Here is a 7,164-nt window from a genome sequence, read left to right on the forward strand (position 1 = left end):
TATATATCGTGTTGGTGAGGTGGAAGAGGAGGGAAGTGGCAGCTTATTGGGAGTGGGGAATCCATGAGGAGACACACACTAACCACTCATTCTAACCACTGCATGAACTACGTCACTTAATTTCCTGCTCTGGGAGATATTGTCAGTGCTATCCATCTCTCGTCTGCTCGTGTTGTAACCCCCGAATTACTGATACTAGAGAGACTTCAGTGTTGTGTACAGTTTGCCTGCTGCCCCCCACCCCCTGCCAGAAGTTCCCTTTGTCCCTCCAGCCTGTGGCAAGCACGATATGCAGACAGCTGGTTTCTGTGCTGCATCCTCCTGCCTGGGGCCCCCTCCCCCTCCCCTAGTGTTAGAATGGCACTATCTATAAAACTCCCCTTTAATGAGGACATTCTGAAGAGACAGCTAGAGACATCCTCTCCACCTTTGTGTCTCCAAAAACCAACCCTCCTCCTGATAAGCAGCAGAACTCTCCATTTGTCTGTCCTTGAGACCTTAGAGAAATAACAAGCTCAAGGAAGGCTAGGGCCTCACGTTTAAGTCATGGAGAAAAGATAATCAGAGGTCAGGTCACAGACAGTTATGACAGCCATAAAATTAGTCCCTGAACAGACACCCATTAACCCCCTCCTGCTTCAGTACCTTTCCACCAAATGCTTACAGCCCTCTGCTCCCCTTTTTTTAACTATACTGTATACAAGCCCAGTGTTTTCTGAACTCAGGGTCACTTGCCAGCATTCATGTGGTGAGTTCAAACTTGAAACAATAAAAGACTCTTTTGCAAGTTGCAGCAGACTTCCCAATTCTTGGGCTCGTCTGGGTTTCCCGTGGACTCAGGGCACAACACTCGTAAGTCTCAAAATTAAAGCAGCTTAATACAATTCTTATAAAAATATGTATAAGTAAGAGACCACTGAACTAGATAAAACCATATTTTATCTATCCACGAACCTCTGCAAAAGCCAAAGGCTTTGTTGAATTTTTTTACACATTCATTTTACTCTGCAGCTCTACCTGGCTTCCCATGTGTAGCTCCCTAATGCATGCACATGGGCTTTCTCACACTCTTCAGTCCCTTCTACTGCGTATCAGCATTTAGTTAGCATTCGGAGGGAAAATTAGGAAAGGGGATAACACTTGAAAAGTAAATAAAGAAAATATCTAATAATAATAGTAATAATAATAATAAAAAGTCAAGACAGGCTCTGAGTCCATACCAAAGAGAGAAAGTACTCGATTGGTAACGTATAAACTTCCAACACATGGTGAATCATTATAAAACGTCAGAGTACTTCTCAGAGCCTTATTGAATAGCTGTGAGATGGAATAGCGGTTAATATCCACTGACTAAGAAAACACATGAGGCATAGGGACAGATAACCCACTCAATCACAACAGCTTTTCCTGATGGTTCCTTTCCTCCCTTTGCCCCCATGCAACGTCTTTTTCTAATAGCAAAGGGTGTATTTATTTGTTCCTTTTTAAACGCAAACCATGAGAAGTATTTCATCATAGAAAATTGTAAAAGGAAGTACAGTTCCAGAAAAAAAAAAAAAATCAAATGTCTTCTACCCGTGGCTGCTCTCTGACCAGCACATGCAGTTTTTCTTTTACCCGCTGTGTGGCTGAGAAGGGAGCAAAAATCGCCAGCAAGTTGTCTCTGTCTTCTCTATCTCCTTCCACCTCACATCTGTCACCAAGAACCTTGGCAACGATAGTCAGTCACAGAGGAGCACAAGCGTTGGCTGAATGCCACATATACCCCTACTTCCGCTTTTGGGTGAGAAATGCCAGCTCACAAAGAAGAAGAGACTGGTTAAGAGCACTGAACTAGAGTTAGTGAATGCCTCCTGACAAATCTACATCTCTCTCTCCCCCTCCCCCCCTCCCCTCCCCCTCTCCCTCTCTCTCTTTAAGGCACTGTCTTTCCACCTGTGGATCACAACCCCTTTGAAGGTCGAATATCAGATAACTTACATATCAGGTATTTACATTACAGTTCAATTCATAACACTAGCAAAAGTACAGATATGAAGTAGCAACGAAATAACGTGAGGAACTGTATTAAAGGGTCACAGCATTGGGAAGGTTGAGAACCGCTGTCCTAAGGGAATCCTTGCTTCTCCATCCATCATCTGTTCTATTTCTAGTCCTCAGACTCCTCTACACAGCATAACTTGCTGGGTCTGGGTTAAGTGTCAGCCCAGGGTAGCAGCTTAGCCTATAGGACAACCTCCAACGAGTGTGGCCACTTGACGGCATCTGCTTGGCTGCTGAGTGAGATGCTTCTTGAAAAAGATGGTTTGGGAGACAGAGAGTGTTAGTAAGCAGACTGAACTAGGCTCACATCACAAGGGACTGGAATGAAACTGGAGCCAGCAGCCATGTGCTGGGAAAGCACAGAAGAGGCTCAGCACAGAGAATACACAAACATGAGTGAGGTACCAGACAGGCAGGCCTAAGAGGGAAGGGACAGGAAGATGAGTGGGACTGGAGTACACAATGTTGACCTCACTAAAAAGGTTTCAAAAATCGTTTTAAAAAGAATGAAGAGAGCCAGGTGGTGGTGGTGCACGCCTTTAATCCCAGCACTTGGGAGGCAGAGGCAGGCAGATTTCTGAGTTCAAGACCAGCCTGGTCTACAAAGTGAGTTCCAGGACAGCCAGGGCTACACAGAGAAACCCTGTCTCAAAAACAAACAAACAAACAAACAACAAACAAGAATGAAGAGAAGAAGGCGTTCCCTTATTTTTAATTTCAGTAGATAGATGGATAGATAGATAGATAGATAGAGCGAACAGTCAATGGAGAGGAAAACACACAGAGAAAAGATATTTTCAAGTTAAGAATTAAGTATCCATTCTTTAGGAAGAGGCTTCTATGCTAATTTGAAGAGAAGATGAGAAACCATAAAAAAAACCCTAATGTGATCATGTCCCAAAGTGATCACTTTTTCTTATTTGTTTATATGCATGGATGTTTTTGCCTGCATCATGTATATTTGTACACCACATACACGCTGTACTGGTGGAGGCCAGAAGAAGGCATCAGATCCCCTGGGAATGACGTTACAGACATTTGTGAACATTCATGTGGGTGCTGGGAATTATATCTGGGTCTTCTGGAATGCACCTAACTGATGAGCCCTCTCTCCAGCCCCCGAATTGCCGTTTTAAAACCCACATGACAATCTCAATGTGATGGTGCATAACTTTAATTCCAGCACTTGGGAGGCAGAGGCAAGCATAGCTCTGTAAGCTCGGAGACCAGTTTGTTCTACACAGAGAGTTTCCAGGCACTCAAGAGCTATATAGTAAAACTTTGTCTCAAAACAAAACAACACAACCTCCCAAACAACAAATAAAAACTAACTAGCAAGCAAAATAACACCAAAAGGGAGGCTACAGACAGGGCTGAGCAGTACTTGTTACTTAAGATTACCTGCCACTCTTACAGAAGACCCAGGTTCGATTCTCAGCACCCACATGGTGGCTCATAACCTCCTGTAACTTCAGTTCCTTTGGATCCAGCTCTCTCTTCTGGTTTCAATAAGGACCAGACATGCACATGGTGTACACACATATATATATGCAAACATTTACCCAATCACATAAAATAAATACACATTAAACAAATTAAATCTTTTCCTTTATAGATTTCATTATTAGATATTTTCTTTTGTTGTTGTTGTTCCGGAAGTGTTTATTTAGATACAGAAAGGACCGTAAGCATCAGCAGCAGCAAATGAATCCCTCCTAACAAAACCACGGGGAAGCCCAACTACCACTGTAATCTCTTCACTCGTGAAGGTTTATCCATCCATCACTTCAGCAGGAGGAGACACACAGAACCCACAGGACTGTCTTCAGATGGGAAGGCTGTGCAGGGCATTCCCAGTTCCCAGTCCTACCTGTCTTTACACAAATTCCTCATCACTAGTCCATACTTGGGGGGGTGGGGGGAGGAGGGAGGGAGGGAGGGAGGACCCAATCACAACTGGTCCAGGGAAGGAACAGGTTTTAGGATGGGTACCCAAGCTACAGATCTGATGAGAGTAACCCCATAATACGCCTTTAAGCTCACGGAGAACTGAACTCCTAACCCTTAATATCAGTGGCCTGGAACCATCCTCCCAAGACAGAAGAGCCTGCCTCAGGAGTCTGCTGTCCTTGGTTGGCATGGTTGAGCCAGGACTTTGCTTTACCCTGCCCTTGGCAAATGGCCACGTGCAGGGCTAGCGATTGAGAGTAGCTTATAAGCATTGGCCAGCTGCCATGAGGCCTGAGCCCAAAACATGCTGAAGAAGTTATTATGGATGCAGGCACAGTGATGAGCTGTGGCAGTCCCAGGTCTGTAGGCTGAAGCAGGAGAGTGGCTTAAGCCCACAAATATGAGGCCAACCTGGGCAACAGGTGAGACCTTATCTAAGGAGTGGTGCTTATATGTGTTCCAAGAGAGGTAAAGAACCAGGCTGTCTGCCTCCCCCAAGGCCTGCCCCAGAATCCACAGTGCAGTCTTCGTTGTCCATCAAACAGCAAGAGGAGGGTGCCCACCAAGTAGTGGCTGAAACCGGTCTCACACCACAAACTTGTTTGCTAAGTTGTTGCTCTTGGCAGCAGTGTCTGCATGGGCCTGGTACCCAAGGATGGTCTTCGTAGGGATGCCCAGGCGCTCTTTGTATATTTGCCCGATCTGCATCACTCCGGCTTTGTCCTCTGCTTCATTCGTCCACAGGGCAATCTTGTCCCTCTTCGTGCAGATGTTCACGACAGCACCGCTGTATTCCTCAAAACAGTTCCCGACCAGACACACCAACGTCTCCAGCCACAGACGGTCCAGTTCGAAGTGGCGCAGTTGTTTGTCAATGCTGAGCAGCCAGCGGCTACCCCACTTGTTTCTGTTGTCTTCCCACATGGGCAGGATGCCTTCCTTGAATAGGGCATAGTCACAGCAGGAAGAGAGCTTGCTGGCTAGCTTGATATGGCTGTACATCACCCAGAAGTCCTCCACAGTGTTAAACTTGGAGACTAGCTGCAGGTTGTCCTGCCAGGCCCGGCTTCGGTCATTCTTGAAGAACCACAGAACCCACCTGTACTGCAAGGGGTGTAGCTTGCTCAGGACCTCCGATGGATGTTCTTTGTGGGCCTTCCTCCTCTGAGTCTTAAGGGAGCCAGGAAGGTCTCTGGCTTCTCCTGCTTGGACTCCCTCCGCAGTTGCTTCTGATGGCTTTTCTTTCACGACCTCCTTTTCTTTCACCACCTCCTCCTTATGCCCTCCACCCTCAACTTAGTTCATCTGTTAGAAGGTAATCGTTCATCACCCTGCACAGCTGGGTCAAGAAAAACCTGTCCTCCAGCAGAGGGTGAGACTCAGAGAATTAAAAGTAAGGGTAAATATTTGGGGTCTGTTCTTACGGTATTTGGGACGTACCCAGGAAAGCCTGAATTTGAAGCAGTCTGTTCTAGGATGACAGAGGTAGCAACACACACACACACACACACACACACACACACACACACACACACACACACACACACGCTGGAGAGCCCTGTTCCATTTACACACTCAGTTTGTGCCCTCAATATTATCCAGTGGTATTTATCTGGCTCTAGAAGCAGCTGAGTTTGTAAAGGAGCAACCAGTGAACAGGCAAGTACAGGCCTGTGATCCTAGCCTCTGGGAGGTAGAAGTGAGTGATATTTTCTTCATTTACATTTCAAATGCTCTCCCAAAAGTTCCCTATACCCTCCCCTCCCCCCACTCCCCTACCCACCCACTCCCACTTCTTGGCCCTGGTGTTCCCCTATACTGGGGCATATAAAGTTTGCAAGACCAAGGGGACACTCTTCCCAATGATGGCCGACTAAGCCATCTTCTGCTACATATGCAGCTAGAGACACGAGCTCTGGGGGTACTGATTAGTTCATATTATTGTTCCACCTATAAGGTTGCAGACCCCTTCAGCTCCTTGAGTACTTTCTCAAGCTTCTCCAATGGGGGCCCTGTGTTTCATCTTATAGATGACTGTGAGCATCCACTTCTGTATTTGCTAGGCACTGGCATAGCCTCATACGAGACAGCTATAACAGGGTCCCTTCAGCAAAATCTTTCTGGCATATGCAATAGTGTCTGGGTTTGGTGGATGATTGTAGGATGGATCCCCAGGTGGGGTAGTCTCTGGATGGTCCATCTTTTCGTCTTAGCTCCAAACTTTGTCTCTGCAACTCCTTTCATGGGTATTTTGTTCCCCATTGGTCTTACCTCTTCTTGATTTTCTTGTGTTTTGCAAATTGTATCTTGGGTGTTCTATGTTTCTGGGCTAATATCCACTTATCAGTGAGTGCATATCTAGTGACTTTTTTTGTGATTGGATTACCTCACTAAGGATGATATCCTCCAGATACATCCATTTGTCCAAGAATTTCATAAATCCATTGTTTTTAATAGCTGAGTAGTACTCCATTGTGTAAATGTACCCCATTTTCTGTATCCATTCTTCTGTTGAGGGACATCTAGGTTCTTTCCAGCTTCTGGCTATTATAAATAAGGCTGCTATGAACATAGTGGAGCATTAAACAAATTAAATTAAAATAAGCCATATGGGATTGCTAAGAGAAGAAAAGCTGAGAAAGATCAGGCAAGCAGAGACAAAGATTCCAGCAAATCCAAAGGCAGGCACTACAGTGGCTGGGTTGCTTTAGTCACCAAGGGGGACAGATGGCTGCATGGGCACCTGCCACTCCTGTCAAGAGACACAAACAGATGCTTAGATGACATCTGGCTTTTAAAAAGAAAGGTCAAAAAATCAGAAAGGTCAAAAGACTTAAAAGGCAGGTAGAAATTATGTCAAACCAAATCAACAGATCCTAGCCTGTATACAGGGACCTGACAGCAAAGGCATCTGGAAGCCAAGCTTTCCTCAAGTCTCAAACTCTCAAACAATAGTCAGTTATCATCTTAAGTGCAAGATAAATATTACATTCTTCATTATCAATTTAGTAGTGTAATAAATTTGTAAAATATTGTGCACAAGGGCACTGTGTTAATGCTCCCAGAAGTCACTAAAGGCCACGTCATCTCCACTTCACCCTTTCTCAATTGACATCTCAGGACCTCCACATAGGGACCTGATGCTCTTTCTGAACTTTGTGCTATTTTTTT

General features: G+C 45.3%; 1 pseudogene; it reads right to left on the minus strand.

Moving 5' to 3' along the window:
• Positions 3,691–5,308, minus strand: Gm5705 (predicted gene 5705; annotated as a pseudogene).

Source organism: Mus musculus, chromosome 1 (genome assembly GCF_000001635.26).
Source record: "Mus musculus strain C57BL/6J chromosome 1, GRCm38.p6 C57BL/6J".
Lineage (NCBI taxonomy): Eukaryota > Metazoa > Chordata > Mammalia > Rodentia > Muridae > Mus > Mus musculus.